The 18,919-nt window shown below is 35.2% G+C and overlaps 1 protein-coding gene across 1 annotated transcript in view; it reads right to left on the minus strand.

Annotated features, from left to right (window-relative positions):
• Window positions 1-18,919, minus strand: part of POT1 (protection of telomeres 1) — a 103,580-nt gene that overhangs the window by 61,000 nt on the left and 23,661 nt on the right. The window lies entirely within an intron of this gene.

The raw sequence follows: 18,919 nt of genomic DNA on the forward strand, positions 1-18,919 counted from the left end.
GATAATGTAGTGTTTTCTGAGAGGGAAAATTCATTCTTTAGCAATATAGGATTTTAGTGATAAAGAGAAAAAATCACTATCACTTCTCTCCTATATTTGTACTTCCCCTATGTAAAAGTTAATTCCTACTATGTACATTAAAGGTTTCATCTAAATACAAATCCCACAATTCACAATACAACAACTGTTCCTCCACACAGCACATCATTTATGTTATATGACATTCAACTAACACCCTCTCACAGAGGATTTTTTGGTAACAGCTTATAGTGTTTCCCCAAGCACTATACTGGCTATTAACTTTACATCTGGATTCATAAGTATATGCCCAATACTGTCACTTGAACCTGTTTCCACTATAAGCATAACTGTGAATAATGCCTGTATAGTTTTGATCTCCCTTTTCCCCACAAATGTGACACAAGCAATTTCACAGTGAAACAAATGACTGGTTTGCCAATTAAAAAAAAAAAAAAAAAAAAACACACACACACACAATGCACTTTGCATAAAACACAAATACTCTGAATGTTTGAAGTTTCTTAAAATTTCATGACAAATTCTGACAAAATCCAATTCGGATTTTAAGCTGCAGTAATTCTGTATTATTCCTCTCACTTAATGCTCCAAATTGATCTACTTTTGTAAATTGTGAATACAAAACCAATACAAGAAAAAAACTGAATTTAACTAGGCATAAAAAATAGTAAATAGTTTAATTTAATGTTAATGTTAGTTTAACTTAATGTTTAATTTACATAGTTTAATGTTAGCAAAAATGAACTGACAAAGCTCAGTTCCTGTAACACTTACGTAATACTGAAAAATGTAATAACTACAAAAAACTATTGAGATTTTTGTAAAAATTTAGGTTTAATCTAAATTTTAAAATACTGAAAATTGTTTCACATTTTGATTTTTCTATGAAAATGTCAACCTGCCAAAAGACCACCTAACAGACTGCAAAAGACTACATAACACTTTGATAAACATTATTGCAGACTCACTATCGAGATCTTTACAAGGCCACCTCTTGCTTTTGCAGAATCTTTGTGCAAGTTAGAAAAAGACTCTCTTTTCTCAAATAAAAGTACTGCAAAAACCTAAACAATTTTACAGAGGACCTTGATTGAGTCCAAAAGAGCAGCAGCCTTAGCTACACACACACACACAATTCTATTAAATTACTGAATTGTAGGCTCAGATACACTTACAGTAGCAATACTTTCAAAATATCATCTACTTGCTACAATGCAAGCTCTCTGGAATGACATAACTACACGTTAGCATGATCTTAGAATCTCCTAAGGTTATCTATAAAATAATGAGCAGTTGCAAAATAAAATATTGTTTCAATATACAGTCATGTATTGCTTAATAATGAGGATATGTTCTGAGAGATGTGTAGTTAGGCGATTTCATTGTTGTGCGATCACAGAGTGTACTTACACAAGCCCAGATGATGTTTATCTTTAAATTTATATGTATTTTTTCATATGAAAAAACACAATGTCCCAGCATCGCTACTAAACATCCATCATTTCCCCTAACTGATCTGTTATGCCAATATCCAGTGCCATGTATCAGGTTTCTATATATGCTCCATTATAATCTTATGAGACTGCTGTCATATATGCAGTCCATTGTTGATCAAAATGTTATGTGGCACATGATTGTACTTTATGTTTAATTTAAATATGTACATATTTGTAAAAGGAAACAAAATTCAGGTTAAGGAAACAAGTGGCATTTAAAACATCCATTCAATAATCTCTCAAGAACAATAAGAAAAAAAACAGCAAGCTAAAAGAAATGTTAAATAGCTTTCAGGTTCCCTCAATTAGCATTAGATTCACAGCATGAAGGGAACCACAGTACTTGTTTTAACAAATAATAACAATGCACACTGCTAAAATATGTCTTATCTAACTGCTCCAAGGAAGTGAAGTATTTTACCAAACACACACAAAAATGTCCTTCAATAATGACTTCACAAAGTAATAAAAATATTTTCCCCATGCCTTATTTTTCACTCCCAAATGAAGGCACAAAGCTAAAGGTAATTTAAAAGTCTATCTTCTTGTTAGTCAACATTACCAGGGAGAGGGGAAAGAGTAGAAAATCCTTTAATAAATCAGCATTCGTACTTTAAATAAATAGTAAACAGTCCCTATAACGTATATCTTTAAACCATTGATAAAGTATTGACTTTAATGCTTTAGTAATACTTCATATTTAAACTGTTGACAAAGTATTTAACTAGTTTAACACTTTGGTAATACTTCACATAGCTTGATATAAATCTGGAAAAGATAACAAACGATAAATTAAGTTCTCTATTTTGCAATCTTGAGTAATTCACCTAATTTACTCAGTATGATTAAGTGTAAATTGCCTTGGAGTTTTATTATAAGGGAGAGCTGGTAGTTCATCTAAACAAGGTTTTTAATCAAAGAAGCATGCATGCATAAATTATACAATCCACAAAAAGTTCCTCCATGAAAGTTGCTTCATCTCCTTTTTATCTACTAAAACACTGCTGTTTTTAAACCAATCAGTATTTGAGCAACACTATTCCATTGGTAGAAAAGGATATCATTAAAACATTCAAGTAATACCTATGAAGGCAAATCACTGAATTGAGCTACATTATGTGCTGTCATCTGACTTCTTTTACAAGGAAACTTACTGTACAATACAAAAATAAGAGCTCTCTCTTTATTTCTCTGGTGTGAGCTTACATCATTTCCCCTTGTGCTTTTATTCTATTGCAAGAGCATGACAGCATGGAAGATGAAAAAAAGAAGAAAGAATATATGTTATGATATAATAAATACTATGATATATACAGTGACACAGATTAGATAGATATTAGACATTGGAAGTATTCATAAACGTTATTCTGGTGGAGTTTTACTTCTATGTTTTACACTATACATAAGACTAGGGAAAAAGTCTTTGAATGAATAAAAGACTATACCACAAGTTTTAAGAATTAAAAAAAGTACTAAATTTGATGATTCGTTAAAACAATTCAAATTGTAAACTAATGAAGACAGGGATAATTCTCTAAATTAGTATGTTAATAATTTGAGGAAAAGTCATAAAAGACAAAAGGCTACTGGTAGTCTCATAAAAGTCAGATGGAAGCCTGAAGCTTCATCAAAAAAGTCATTCCTGCAAATGAGAAATAGCAAAAAAAAAATACAAAGTGAAGTGATAGGGAGAGGAAAGTGTCTTTTCTCTATCTCCGTTCTTTAGATGAAAACTGATAGAACAGCTGGAAAATAGTATGAGTAAGCTAAAGAGGAGAGGCTTGTCTCAACTACCAAAATCTTTGAAGAGGTAAGTGATGACCCGCCATGACCTGAATGAGTACATTTCTGAAAGGCAGTTAAGCACCTGGGAAGAGTCTCCCCTCACTCACCTAGACATACCATAATACATTTTTTTTTTGGCTCCTGAGAAATGGAAAACTCATTGTCTGTCTGATCCACCAACTGCATTCATTATAATACATAAGTCATCATTCAATTTGAAAATATATATTCAAAAAGCATGGTATCCTTCACAAATGAAGATTCTATCTGACATAGCCAAAAAATGGAAAAGTAGAGTTTTATCAATTGGGGAAAGACTGAAAAAAAGTTTATATAATAGTTGTAATTATATTGTAATTATTATTCATCAATCTGTCTTCACAAAATTTAATCCCTTGTCAGAAACAATGACATATACAAGTTTGAATTTCCCATGTCATATTATCTGGCATATAGAAAATAAATAATCAGTTTGTTGAGCAAACAAATGAGTGAACCAAAATATAAAACTACATATTTATTTATTTTATGTGCGATACATTAAATGAAGAGGACAACTTTATGGTTTTAATATTATCTAAATATTCAGGTAAGTGAGTATGAACATATCACAGGTCATGAGCTCACAACATGGAGTTCAAAGTGGGAGAAGCATGAACCATAGATATATGCGTAAGTCTGTATACGTGTATGGGTTGTATATTTTTCTAGGATAGGTTCTGTAACTTTTCATCACACGTGTATGACTGCAAAAGGCTTTTTTGTTTTAAAAAGCCAAAGGTGCATTTTCAATTTAAAACAATTTAAAAATATATTAAATAATTATCACATATAATTTTACATCATACTAGATTCTTTAATCTCTCTTTGATAAATCAGAAGGCTCCTGGGTCTTCTGAAGTAACAATGAGTCATTAATTACTCAGTAATTAATACATTAACATCAATATGTACAATAATACATAGTTGACATTTTCAACTATATCAGTTCCAGATATGTGGAAGTACATTGTTATACTTCAAAAAATTAAAAGGCAAAATATATATTCATTTAATATGCAACCAATATTGCTAATACAAAACCAAAATATTAAAACAATTATGCTACATGACACTATGTGTAAATGACATGTCCTTCTCAGATGTGAAAATAATCAATATTACATAACAAAAAACAGCATTCTAGAGTTAGCTGGGATGTTTTTATAGAATAGGAAAAGAAAAAAATGTTAGGGATGTATATCCTAGCATCCTATCCCAAAAACTAAAAGCAAGCAAAACTGACAGAGGCTCTCAGAATCCAATGTTTTGGATGCTACTCTGAGAAATTTGATTATACTGCTCAGTAAGTAGCTAAAACAGAAGGTGTCATTGTGAGACAGTGAACAGGAAGAGAGAAAGATCTGCTTCTAGAAACACTGTAACATCCAAGACTGCTAATCAAACTACTTTTCTAAAATGAGTTTTAATGGGAGGTAGGGTAAGAAAAACAATAAATAATTTTGGAACACAGACTATTCCTGAGGTAAGGTAGTGAGCCCACAGGTGATGTACTGCATTATGTGGCACAAAAAGGCTGAGAGATCTCTAGCGAATAAAAGAAAGAAGGGACTCAAAATTTGAGGAAAGAACAAAAAGGAGGAGAGGCGAACAATAAATATTTTGTCTCTCCCTTCCTCTAAATTCAAATATTAGGAAATTAAGCACAAACAAGTTTCCTTCTATTTTTCCTATTTGCTCACATTGTGAGTAGGAATTATGGTATATTGATCAAGCAAGGATGAGCCATATACTATTAACAAGCCTGGAAATGGTCTGAATAAATTTATTTTATTTTGTAAGAGTAGATAATAAAAACGGAGTAAATGTGTCTCAAGTTTAAAAAATAGTTAACTATTTCTAAAAATCTGAAATACAGCTAAAATTAAATTCCCTTACATGTGTTATCTAAGAAAATATGATTAATGGTGTGTGTCCATGGCAAAAACTGCGTACCTAATACGATCTAGCTAGCTCCCAAAGCAAAAGAATATGTAAGGCTTTTAGAGAAAATTATTGCTATAAAATCTCTAGTCTTAAGGCAGTGACTTTGTTTTCCTATATGAAAGAAGCATAGTATGTATCACTGATGAGTCATTATCAAAATCAATTTTGGGCTTGGTGTGGCGTCTCACACCTGTAATCCCAGCACTTTGGGAGGCTGAGGCAGAAAGATTGCTTGAGGCCAGGAATTTTAAGCCAGCCTGGACAACAATGCGAGACCTCCATCTCTACAAAAAAAGAAAAAAAAAAAGTTTTTTAATTAGTTGGGCACGGTGGCATATGCTGCTAGTTCCAGCTACTAGGGAGGCTGAAGTGGGAGGATTCTGGGCTTGAGCCCAGGAGTTGAGACTGAGGTGAGCTATGATCTCGGCAGTGCACTGCAGCCTAGTCAACAGAGCAAGACCCTGTCTTAAAAAATAAAATAACATAAAATACATTTTGATGATAAAAGGACATTTCAATATATGTTGATTATGTAATACTTGAGGAATTCTTTCTCAGTTTTCATCATTAATCTTATCAAAACTGAATAGGAATGTTAGTATCTATAGCATTATATGTTCTTTTAACAACAGGACTGATAAGACTCTAAATAAAAATATAAACTTTACTCCAAGAGTGAATATAAAGCTTAGGAATAGAAGCATTTCTACCAGAGTAAGATTTCTACCAGAAATAAGACAGCATGCTACAAGTCATATGTAATCTTTATTCAGGATAAGAGCAAAGTTTTCAAGAAAAATTTCTGTCAAGGAGTAAAGATGCCAAATTGCTAATTGCTTCTATCGCACTGAATTTAACATTTATAAGATGAATTTTAATGAAAAATTCTAGCTAATGATATATAACAGAATACATTTTTCCATCTACCTAAATTTGAATTGCATAAAGGTAATTTTCCACCACATAACTAGTTATGTACATCTGGATGTTAGTTAGATTGTAGCCCTGTATTTGTGAAAAAATACTGCTTTAGGTAATATCTTAAAAGGCACAGCTGTGGACTGTTCCTATACATCTATTCTCGTACTTCTCTGTGGTAATACTAATGAAGGTGATCCTTTCTTGAACACAAATATCAGTGCTATTGTTTAACATAACTGTAACTAAAGTTATTAGAGAGAGAGTTTTAAAACTTTATTGTCTGGCTAGTAGTCAAGACATCTTGCTATGTCTTAAGATTGATTTAAAAGCTTCAATGACTAGGTTCGGATAAAATTGATGACATTCATTTTAATTTAGTATCTTAGAAGAAACAAACACATTATCTCTGTAATAACAGATGGCTCATTACTGGCCATGAATTTTTTTACTAAGGGACTGCAGTGATTGAAGTAAACATATCTGATAGAGATGTAAGATACATATGCAAATATAATACATATTCTTGTTCCCCATGGCTTTCATTTTATATGCAAGATTTAATAACATCATGACAATACATGATTCTTGTAATAACAACTGAAAATTAATGTTGTCATCAATGTTTTAAGACAGCTATCATTTTAGTCTATATTATCATATTTTAAGTTGTTTTTAAAATGATGTATTTGCAGATCAATTTGTTAAAAAAACTTTTTAAATTATATCTTCTATCAAGTTAGATAGACATTATTAGCAACAATGTAGCTTACTCCTAAATTTGGTGGGCCAATTAACTTCAATCAGGTAAAACTTCAAATTCAAAGAGGATCATAGCGATTATATCTTTACGGCTAACTCCCAGAAAGGGCAGCACACGTAGGATTTGAAGAAAACTGATGGGGAGAGGAAACTACTAAGGGAAAAGTATGTGAGTTTATGTTGAACAGTATGATGGGGTGGGGAAACGAAGACTTTGGGAATAAACTGAAATGAGAATATTTGAGAAATATGTATTTAAGCACAAATTTCTCTACTTCACCTTTAATGTTCCCCTTTCCTCTAAAACAACAGATATTAAAATGATTTTCCACAAAATATTCTTTACAGTCTTCAGGCTTATTATGAGGTCTATTTAAAACGTATCTTTGTATTTAATAGTCTTCACAACGTTCATTTACACACAGACTAGTTTTTTTTATATTATACATTAATAAAACATGCTGACCACAAGAAAAAGATTTTCCCCCATTCACCTGACCAAAGAGTAGATTCCTAGTTTATTTCTCAACAATAAAATCTGTATATATGTATCTTTATTAAAAAAATGGTTTTCTAATATGAAGTCAATGAGAACATCTTTGTATTTTCAACATGCAACTCCTGGCATGCAGCAGATAAAGTCAACATTTCATTAACATCCATGTTTCACTATTTACCATCTCTGAAATATGGCTATATCTTAATATTGACAGTTAAGCATAGTTTAATTAGCAGCATTTTCCCTTCTTAATGATATATAAAATGACAAAGCCTTTTACAGAAAATGGTGTTTATCTGTAAACCTTGAATAGGTGTTTATCTGTAAACCTTGAATAGAAGAATAGATGAAATACAATAATCAATGTTAAATTTAGTAAAACTAAATTAAACACAGGTGAAGTGTGTATTTCTGTTCATTTTATTACCTCATGATGAACTGAAATTCATGGCTTTTGATGTTTTCATTTACATGTTAAAACCTTACATTATCATAAAGCAATTAATAGGTTATATATTTTTACTTTACTTGTAAAACTAACCAAATACATACACATCTCTGTATCAGTTCATATATATGTATATATTTACATAAAATCATGGCCAGGGCCAATGCCAGGAAACCTTTCCCCTATATCTTATTCTAGAACATTCAGTTTCAGGTCATACTCTTAAGTCTTTAATCCACGTTGAGTTGATTTTTTTGTGTACGATCTAAGGATCCAATTTCATTCTTTGCATGTGGATATACAGTTTCCCCAACCTCACTTCATGAAGAGACCGCACTTTCCCCATTATATATTCTTGCACCCTTGTCAAAAATCAGTTGACCATAATAAATGCGTGGGCTTATTTCTAGGCTCTCCATTCAATTCCATTTATCAGTATGTCTGGCTTCATGGCAGTACCATATTGTCTCAATACTGTTACTTTTTAACATACTTTGAAATCAGAAAGAGAGAAGCCTCCAGGTTTGATCTGTCTCAGGATTCTTTTGGCTATTCAGGGTCCTCTGTGTTTCCATATGAATTTTAAGATTGATTTTTATTTTTCTATAAAAAATGCTACTTGGATTTTGATAGGGAATACATTGAATCTCAGATGACTGAGTAGTATGGCCATGTTAATAAAGGTATACCCCATGTAATTGTACTTAACTTTATTGTACTTTGTAATACTGCAATTTTACAAATTAAAGGTTTGTGGCAACTCTGCATTGAGCAAGTCTATTGTCACCATTTTTGAAACAGTATGTGCATCTATGTTACATTTTGGTAATTCTCACAATACTTCAAACTTTCCCATTTTTATTGTATCTGTTATGGTGAACTGTGATCAGTGTTCTTTGGCATTACTACTGTAATTGTTTTGGGATAGCACCCATATAATACAGTGTACTTAACCAATAAACATGTGTATTCTAACTCCCCAATCAATCTGTCATTCCCCTCTCTCCCTCTCCTGAGGCCTCCTTATTCTCTGAAACACAACAATATTGAAATTAGATGATGTGATAACCCTATAATGGCCTATAAGTGTTCAAGTGAGTGTCACATGTCTCTCATTTTAAATCAAAAGTTACAAATGATGAAGCTTAGGAAGGCATATATCCAAAGCTGAGATACACTGAAAGCTAGGACTCTTGTGCCCAGTTAGCCAAGTTGTGAATACAAAGAAAAAGTTTCTGAAGGAAATTAAAGGTGTTACTTTAGTGAACACATGAATGAGAAGAAAGTCAAAGAGCCTTATAGCTGATACAGAGAAAATTTTAGTCGTCTGCATAGATGATCAAACCAGCACAACATTCCCTTAAGCCAAAGCCTAAAGTAGAATGAGGTCCTAACTCTCTTCAGTTTTTTAAAGGGCAAAAGAGGTGGGGAGGCTAGAGAAGATATATCTGAAGCTATCACATTGGTTCATGGCATTTCAGAAAAGAAGACATCTTCATAACATAAAGTACAAGGTGAAGCAGCAAGTAGCAAGTGCTGATGAAGAAGCTGGAGCAAGTTATCCAGAAGACCTAACTAAGATCATCAACGAAGGTGGCTACACAAACCAATACATTTTCAATGTAAACAAAACAGTCTTCTCTTGGAACAAGGTGCCATCTAGGACCTTCATAGCTATAGAGAAGTCATTGTGCTCGCCTTCAAAGCTTCAAAAAACAGGTTCACTCTCTTGTGAGGGTCTAATGCAGTTGGTGACTTTTAGCTGAAGCCAATATTTACTTATTCTCAAAATCCTAGGGCCTTTGAAAATTAGGCAAAACCAACTCTGCCTGTGCTCTTTAATGAAACAACAAAGCCTGGATGGCATTGCTTACAGCATGGCTTTCTGAATATTTTAAGCCCAATGTTGAGACATACTGCTCAGCAAAAAAGATTATTTTCAAAACATGACTGCTCATTGACAGTGCACCTAGTCACACAAGAGCTCTGATGGAGATGTTCAAGATTAATGTTATTTTCATGCCTGCTAATACAATATCCATTATGCAGCCCACAAATCAAGGAATAATTTTTACTTTCAAGTGTCATTATTTAAAAGAAATACCTTTCATAAGGCTATACACACTATAGATAGAAATCCTTCTGATGGACTGGGGCAAAGTAAAATAAAAACCTGGAAAATATTTATTCTAGATGACATCAAGAACATTCATGATTCATGTGAGGTCAAAATCCAACATCAACAGGGGTTTGGAAAAAGTTAATTCCAACCCTTACAGATGACTTTGATGGGTTCAAGACCTTGGTGGAGTTAAGTCACTGCAGATGTGGTGGAAACAGTAAGAAAACTAGAAGGAGAAATGGAGCCTGAAAGTGTGACTGAATTGCTGCAATCTAATAATAAAACTTCAGCAGATGAAGAGTTGTTTCTTATGGATGAGGGAAGAAAGTATTTTCTTAAGAAGTAATCTATTTCTGGTAAAGATGCTATGAATATTTTTGAAATGACAACAAAAGATTTAGAATATTCCATAAACTTAGTTGAAGAGAACTCTCAGGGTTGAAGAGAAGTGACTGAAATTTTGAAAGAAGTTCTACTGTGAATAAAATGCTATCAAACAGCATCTCATGTTACAAGGAAATCTTTTATAAAAGGAAGAGTCAATTGATATGAGAAACTTCAGTACTGTCTTATTTTAATAAACTGTTACAGCCACACCAGACTTCAGAAAACACCATCCTGACCAATCAGTCTATCATCTCCACCAGCAAAACGATGATAACTCACTGAAGGCTCAACTTATCCTTAGCATTTTCTAGCAATACTGTATTTTTCATCAAGGTGCATACATTTTTTAATGTAAAGTAGTAAAACCACTACAAAAAACAGCATGGAGCCTCCTTAAAGAACTAAAACTAGAACTACCATTCAATCCAGTAATCTTACTACTGGGTATTTACTCAAAGGAAAAGAAGTCATTATATGAAGACACATGCACATGCATGTTTATAGCAGCACAGTTCACAGCTGCAAAAACATGGAACCAACCTAAGTGCCCATCAATCAACAAGTGCATAAAGAAAATGTAGTATATATACACCATGGAATACTACTCAGCCATAAAAAGGAACGAAATAATACCTTTTGCAGCAACTTGGATGGAGCCAGAAGACATTATTCTAAGTGAAGTAACTCAGGATTGGAAAAACAAAATATCATATGTCCTCAATTGTAAGTGAAAGCTATGCTATGAGGATACAAAGAGAAAAGAAAGATATGATGGACTTTGGGGACTCAGTGTGGGGGCAAGGTTGGGAGGAGGGTGAGGGACAAAAGGCTATATATTTGGTACAGCATACACTACTTGGTTGACAAGTGTACTGAAATCTTTGAGGTGAAGCTAAAGCATATTAACAGGAAAGTTTATAGCACTAAATGCCTTCGTCAAAAAGTTAGAAAATGCAACATCCCTTCATGATAAAAATCCTCAACAGACTAAGCATCAGAGGAATATATTTACAAATACAACAGCAAGAAACATCTATGACAAACCCACAGGCAGCGTTACGCTGAACAACCAAAAGCTGGAAGTATTCTTCTTGAGAACAGAACAAGACAAGGATGCCTACTTTCATTACTCCTATTCAACATAGTATTGAACACCTAGCCAGACCAATCAAGCAAGAGAAAGAAAAAAAAAATGGCATCCAAATAGGAAGAGAGGAAGTCAAACTACCCTTTTGCAGACGATAGGATCTTATAGCTAGAAAACCCCACAGTCTTTGCCCAAAGGTTCTCAGAACTTACAAACAACTTTAATAAAGTTTCAGGTTACCAAGTCAATGTACAAAAATAAGTAACATTTCTATACATTAATAATGTCCAAGTTGACAGCCATATCAAGAATACAACTATATTAACAATAGCCACAAAATATATAAAATACCTAGGAATAAAGCTAAGCACGGGGATGAAAGATGTCTACAATGGAAATTACAAAACACTACTGAAAGAAATTACAGATGACACAAACAAATGGAAAAAATGTTTCATACTCATGGATAAGAAGAATCAACATTGTTAAAATACTGCCCAAAGCAATTTACAGATTGAACACTATTCCTATCAAACTACCAATGTCATTCTTCACACAACTAGAAAAAAAAATTCTGAAATTCATATGGAATCAAAAAAGAGCCCAAATAGCCAAAGCAACCTGAAGCAACAAGAACAAAGCTGTAAGCATCACAGTAGCTGACTTCAAACTATACTAGAAAGCTGCAATAACCAAAACAGCCTGGTACTGGTGGTACAGAAACAGACACATAGACAGGTGGAACAGAATAGAAAACTCGGAAAGAAAGCTGTACACCTACAACTGATACAGTTTTGATATTTGTTCCTGACCAAATCTCATGTTGAATTATAATCCCCAATGCTGGAGGTGGGGCATGGTGGGAGGTGTTTTGATCATGGGGTCTAACACAACAACCATCAGATCTTCAATAAAGTTGTCAAATGCCATGGGAAAAGGACTCCCTATTAAATAAAGTGTGCTGGGACAACCGACTAGCCACGTGCAGAAGAATGAAACTGGAGCCCTACCTTTCACCATATACAACAAACATTGTATTTGGTGGATTACAAGATGGATTAAGGATTTAAATATAAGACCTAAAATTGTAAAAATCCTAGAAGAAAACCTAGGAAATACCCTTCTCAACATTGGCCTTGGCAAATAATTTTTGGCTACGTCCCCAAAAGCAATTGTAACAAAAACAAAAATTGACAAATGAGAACAAACTAAACTAATGAGCTGCATGCAAAAGATACTATCAACAGAGTAACTATACAGCCTATAGAATGTGAGAAAATATTTAGAAACTGTGCATCTGACAAATGTCTGCTATCCAGAATCTGTAAGGGAGTTAAATCAACAAGCAAAAGGCAAATAACATTAAAAAGTGGGCAAAGCACACGAACAGACACTTCTCAAAAGAAGACAAACATGAAAAAATGTTCATCATCACTATCATCAGAGAAATTCAAAAGGAAACCACAACGAGACACCATCTCATATCAGTCAGAATGGCTGTAAAAAGTAAAAAAATAACACATGCTGGTGAGGAAGGCTATGGTGCAAAGGAAATGCTTAGATATACTGTTGGGAGTTTGAAAATTTCTCAAAGAACTTAAAACAGAGCTACCATTAGACTCAGTAATTTCATTACTGGGTATATACTCAAAGGAAAATAAATTGTTCTATCAAAAAAAACCCACATTCATATTTCATCACAGCACTATTCACAATAGCAAAGACATGGAATCAACCCAGGCGCCATCAATGGTGGGTTAAAGAATATGATGTACATACACACCATCTAACACCACGCAGTCATAAAAAGGAATAAAATCATGTCCTTTGCAACAGCAGGGGTGCAGATGGAAGCTATTATCTTAGGAGAATTAACACAGAAACAGAAAGCCAAGTAACTCATGCGCTCACTTACAAGTAGGAACTAAACCTTGAGTACTCATAGACATAAAGATGGGAACAACAGACATGGGACTATTAGAGCATACGGAAAGCACTCAGATTCATAAAACAAGTTCTTCTTGTTTAATTTTAATTAATTTCAAAGTTTCTGTTTTCTGCCTTAATTTCGTTGTTCACCTGAGTTATGCAGGATTAAGTTTTTAAATTCCCATGTTTTTGTGTCGTTTTGCGAGCTCTCCTTGATATTGATTTCTACTTTTATTGCACTATTTCCAAGAGTGTGCTTGGTATGATTGACTTTTCTGAATTTATCATTTATCCAGACTTACTTCATAACCAAGCATGCAGCTGATCTTATAATATATTCCAAGTGCAGATAGAAAGAATGTGTATTCTGTGGTTGTTGGGTGGAGTATTTTATAGATGTCCACTAGGTCCAAACGATCTAGTGTCGAGTTTACTTCCAGAATTTGTTAGTTTTCTGCCTAGATATCTAACACTGTCAGTAGGGTGCTGAAGTCTCTCTCCCATTGTCATTGTGTTGCTGTCTATGTCTTTTCTTAGGTAAAGAAGAACTTGTTTTATGAATCCGAGTGCTCCAATGTTGGGTGCATACACATTAGGATAGCTACATCTTCTTAAATTGAACACTTTCATCATTTTCTAGTGGCCATCTTTGTCCCTCTCTAATTGTTGCTGGTTTAAAGTCTGTTATATCTGACATAAGAGACTCCTGCCTTTTTGTTTGTTTGTTTCTGTTGCATGGTACATATTTATCCAATCTTTTTCACTGAACCTGTGGGTGATGTTACATGTGAGATGGGTCTCCTGAGGGCAGGAGACAGTTTGATGTGTTTTTATCCAGCTTGCCCCTCAATGCCTTTTAAGTGGGGGCATTCAGACTGTTTAAATTCAAGATTAGTACTAATACATGAGATTTTGAATCTGTCATCATGCTGTTAGATGGTCGTTTTGTAGACTTGAGTGTGTATTTGCATTATAGTGTCTCTGTGCTATGTGCTTCAGTGTGTTTTTATGATAGCAGGTGTACTTTTGTTTCCATGTTTAGCACTCTCTTAAGGATCTCTGGTAAGGCTGGTCTGGCTGTAACAAATTCCCATTTGCTTGTCTGATAGAGGAATTTCATTTCTCCTTGACTTATGAAGCTTAATTTAGTGGAATACGAAATTCTTAACTGAAATTTCTTTTAAGGATGCTGAAAATAGACCCCAAACCTCTTCTGGCCTCTAAGGTTTCTGCTCAGAGTTCCCCTCCCATCTTGATGGGATTCTCTTTGTACATGACCTGACCCTTCTTTCTAACTGCCTGTAAGATTTTTTTCTTTCACATTGACCTTGGGGATGGTTCTCTTATACAGTATCACACAGGGTTGTTCTGTATTTCTTGAATTTTCATGTCAGCCTCTTCAGTTAGATTGGGAAATTTTCAGACTATATCCTCAAATATGTTTTCCAAGTTGTTTACTGTCTCTCCTTCTCTCTCAGGAATGCCAGTAAGTTGTAGGTTTGGTCTCTTCAAATACACATCTATTTCTCAGAGGCTTTATTCACTTAAAAAAAAAATCCTGTTTTATTTATTTTTGCCTGACTGAGTTGTCTGGAAGAACTGGTCTTTGAGATCTGAGATTCTTTCCATATCTTGGTCTAACATACTGTCAATGTTTCTGACTATATCACGAAATTCTTGTAAATGTTTCAATGTCAGGAAGTTCAGTTTGGTTCTTTCTTAAAATGACTGTTTCGTCTTTCAGGTCTTGTATCATTATACTGAATCCCTTAGATTTCTTGGGTTGGGTTTCAACTTTCTTTGAGTCTTGATGAGCTTCCTTGCCATCCAGATTTTGAATTTTATGCCTGTCATTTCAGCCATTTCAATCTGGCTACGAACTATTGCTGGGGAGCTAGTAGGCTCCCTGGAGGTATGAAGACACTCTGGCTTTTTGATTGTCAGAGTTCTTGCACTGGTTCTTAACTGAAAGAGCCTGTGTTTCTGTAACTGTGGCTTAAGTTGAGTATATCCAGCTGGCTTCGTTTCTGGGTTATTTTAGAGGACCAAGACTCTGTATAGGATCTTTATTTGATTCTTGTCCTGGATTTCATAGGCAACATATGCTGGAAAAATATTTTTGGTCTTGCAATTTGGGATGGAACCCAATATATGGCGCTTAAAAGTAATGGCATACAGCCTCTTATTCAGCTATGCTGCCTTTGTATTTCAGTGAGTTCACAGCACTGGTCTATGTTGGAAAGGAAGAGGGATGACCCCTTCACCAAGTCTGCTCTTGGGCCTGAGGGGAGCCCCCACCAATCACTAGCACTGTGCCCATGTCTCCTTTGTTAGGTATTCTGGGTCACGGGTCTTTCTTCCTTGGGCATAGGGCACAGCTGGCAGACAGGCCACTCCCTTCCCAGACCACCTGTGTTGGAAGGGATCCTCCACTTCTGCACTGGCCCCATGAACTCATCACCTTTCTCAGTGTTTTGAGAGTGAGGGCTGCTCCCTCACTTACATACCAGCTACAGATATCAGGTTAGCACTGCCAAGCTGCACACTGCAGCCCTGGGGCATTGGGACCAGCCTGCAGCTCCATCCTCTGGCCCTTCAGGATCAGGTACCATCTGTGCTGGGGGATCCAAAGTGCTCCTAGACCACCAGTAAAGTATTCAGGCTGGGTCACCAGCAAATCACCCAGGCTGTGTAATGGGGGCTGTGCTGCATACATGATCCTGCAGGAGCCGCCAGGCAGGGACTTTGGGAAGGGCTGGCAGACCTAAAGAACAGACATGCTCCCGTCCCATGGGGAGGTCAACCCTGCTCTCTCTTGGCCCAGCAGTCAGCTTGTGTTAGAGCTACTTGGAAAAAGATGAAGAGCCTTTGGGCATGGACACCAATGGTGACATTCTACTGTAGCTGTCCTATATGCAAAAGTTCCTGAGCTACCTATACACAGGCTGTAGCTCTAACTCTGCCTATTTGCCAGGCAGATTCCCCTGCTGAGTTCAAATGTCCATGGGGATGGTGAGATTTCTTGTAGCTAGGATTCCAGAGGTCAACGGCAAGAGTGGGCTGCCCTGCCATCCCTTCACTCTCCTCTTTTCTAAGAGGCGTTCAAAGCCGGAAACTAGCCCTGGCACATGGTAACTACGCACAGAATTCCCAGCTTCCTTTCTCTTCAGTCTTGCTGTCTGCATTGCCTCTCTATGCAATAAGAGAAACTCTTGCTTTCTCTTCAAAGATCTGGTTTACTGAGTATTTTGGTTTCCGTCGGCAGGAAGACAACTTCCTAGCTACCTCTAATTGGCCATCTTGTCTAATCATGTGATTTTTATCCTGCATTTCTTAAAGTATCTCATTGATTGGCTTTCTATGTTGAAATATCCTTGCAACACAGTGATGTATTTAACTTGGTCATGGTGTATGATCCTTTTAATGTGCTGTTAAATGTGGTTACCTAGTATATTACTGAGGATTTCTACATCTATTTTTGTAGTCTTTGGTTTTGTTTATTATGGTAAAGTCAGTCTTATAAAATGGGTTTGGAAGTATTTCGTCCTCTTCAATTTTTCTGGAAGAGTTTTAAAAGGATTGGCATTAATTCTTCTTTAAATGTTTGGTAGGATTCCTTAGTAAAGCTATCTGGTCCTCAACTTTTCTCTATTTTGGGAGGTGTTTGGATTACAGATTTAATCTCATTACTAGGTACAGGTCTGTTCATTTTTTTTTTCTTTTTTCTTTTTTTTTTTTTTTTGAGATGGAGTCTTGCTCTGTCACCCAGGCTGGAGTTCAGTGGCCGGATCTCTGCTCACTGCAAGCTCCGCCTCCCGAGTTTACGCCATTCTCCTGCCTCAGCCTCCCGAGTAGCTGGGACCACAGGCGCCCGCCCCCTCGCCTGGCTAGTTTTTTTGTATTTTTTAGTAGAGACGGGGTTTCACCATGTTAGCCAGGATGGTCTCGATCTCCTGACCTCGTGATCCGCCCGTCTCGGCCTCCCAAAGTGCTGGGATTACAGGCTTGAGCCACTGCGCCCGGCGGCTTTTTTATTTTTTCATGACTCAACTTTGGCAGATTTTATGTTTCTAGAAAATCATCCATTTCTTCTGGGTTATCCAATTTGTTGGCATATAAATTTTCACAGTAGTCTCTTATGATTTGTATTTCTGTGGCATCAGCTATAAAGTACTCTCATTTCTGATTTAAGTCTCCTCATTTTCTTCTTAGTCTAAGTAAAAGTCTGCCAGTTCTATGTATCTTTTCAAAAAAAATTAACTGAGTTTCACTGATTATTTTCCCTATTGTTACTATTTTCTATTCCATTTACCTCTGTTTTGATCGTTATTATTTTCGCCGTACTTCTCATTTTGGGTTCAGTTTGTTCTTCTTTTTCCGGTTCCTTGAGGTGTAAACTTGTTTGGGATCTTTCTGCTTCTTAAATGTATATACTTTTTGCTATAAATCTCCCTGTTAAAACTGCTTTTGCCACATCACATATGTTTGGTATGCTGTATTTTCACTTCCGTCTCAAGATATTTTCTAATTTCCTTTTTGACTTCCTCTTTGGCTCACTGATTGTTCAAGAGTGTACTGTTTAATATCCACACATTTCGATATTTTACAATTTTCCTCCTGCTATTGATTTCTAGTTTGATTTTACTGAAGTCAGAAAAGATACTTGCTATCTTAAATTTATTCACTTGTTCTGTGACCTAACAAGTTATCTATGCTGGAGAATGTTCCACAAATTATCTATGCTGGAGAATGTTCCATGTGCACTTGAGAAAAATGTATACTCTGCTATAGCTGAGTAGAATATGCTGTTAGGTTCATTTGGTCTACAGTGTTGTTCAAGTTTTCCGTTTCTTTACTGATCTCTGTCTGGACCGTCTCCCCCATTACCAGATGTGGTGAAATGAAACCTCCTACTATAACTGTGTTGCTATTTCTCCCTTCACTTCTGAAATGTCTGCTTCATGGATTAAGCGCTCTGATGTTAGCAGCATACATAATTGTTATATTTTCTTGGTGAATTAACCCTTTCATCATTATATGATATCCCAAAACTGCCTGTTGTGACAGTTTTTGACTTAAAGTCTATTTTGTCTGATGTAAGTATGGCCACTTCTCTTCTTTCGGTTACCATTTGCAAGAAATATCTTTCTTTATTCCTTCACTTTGACTTAGCCTATGTGTGTCCTTAAATCTAAAGTGAGTTTTTGTAGAAAGCATATAGTTGTATCTTGTTTTTTTTAATGCACTCAACTACTCTATGATTTTTTTAGTTGGGAATTTAGTTCATTTATAATAATACTAGTTATTGATTAGAAAGGTCTTACGATTGCCATTTAATTCATTGTTTTCTATATGTCTTGTGACACTTAATTCCCTATTTTCTTCTCTTGCTATCTTCCTTTGTGTTTCATTTTTTTGTAATGACCTGCTTTGATTCCCTTCTCATTTTCTTTTGTGTATC

This window comes from Colobus angolensis, unplaced genomic scaffold (assembly GCF_000951035.1).
Source record: "Colobus angolensis palliatus isolate OR3802 unplaced genomic scaffold, Cang.pa_1.0 Scaffold326, whole genome shotgun sequence".
Classification (NCBI taxonomy): domain Eukaryota; kingdom Metazoa; phylum Chordata; class Mammalia; order Primates; family Cercopithecidae; genus Colobus; species Colobus angolensis.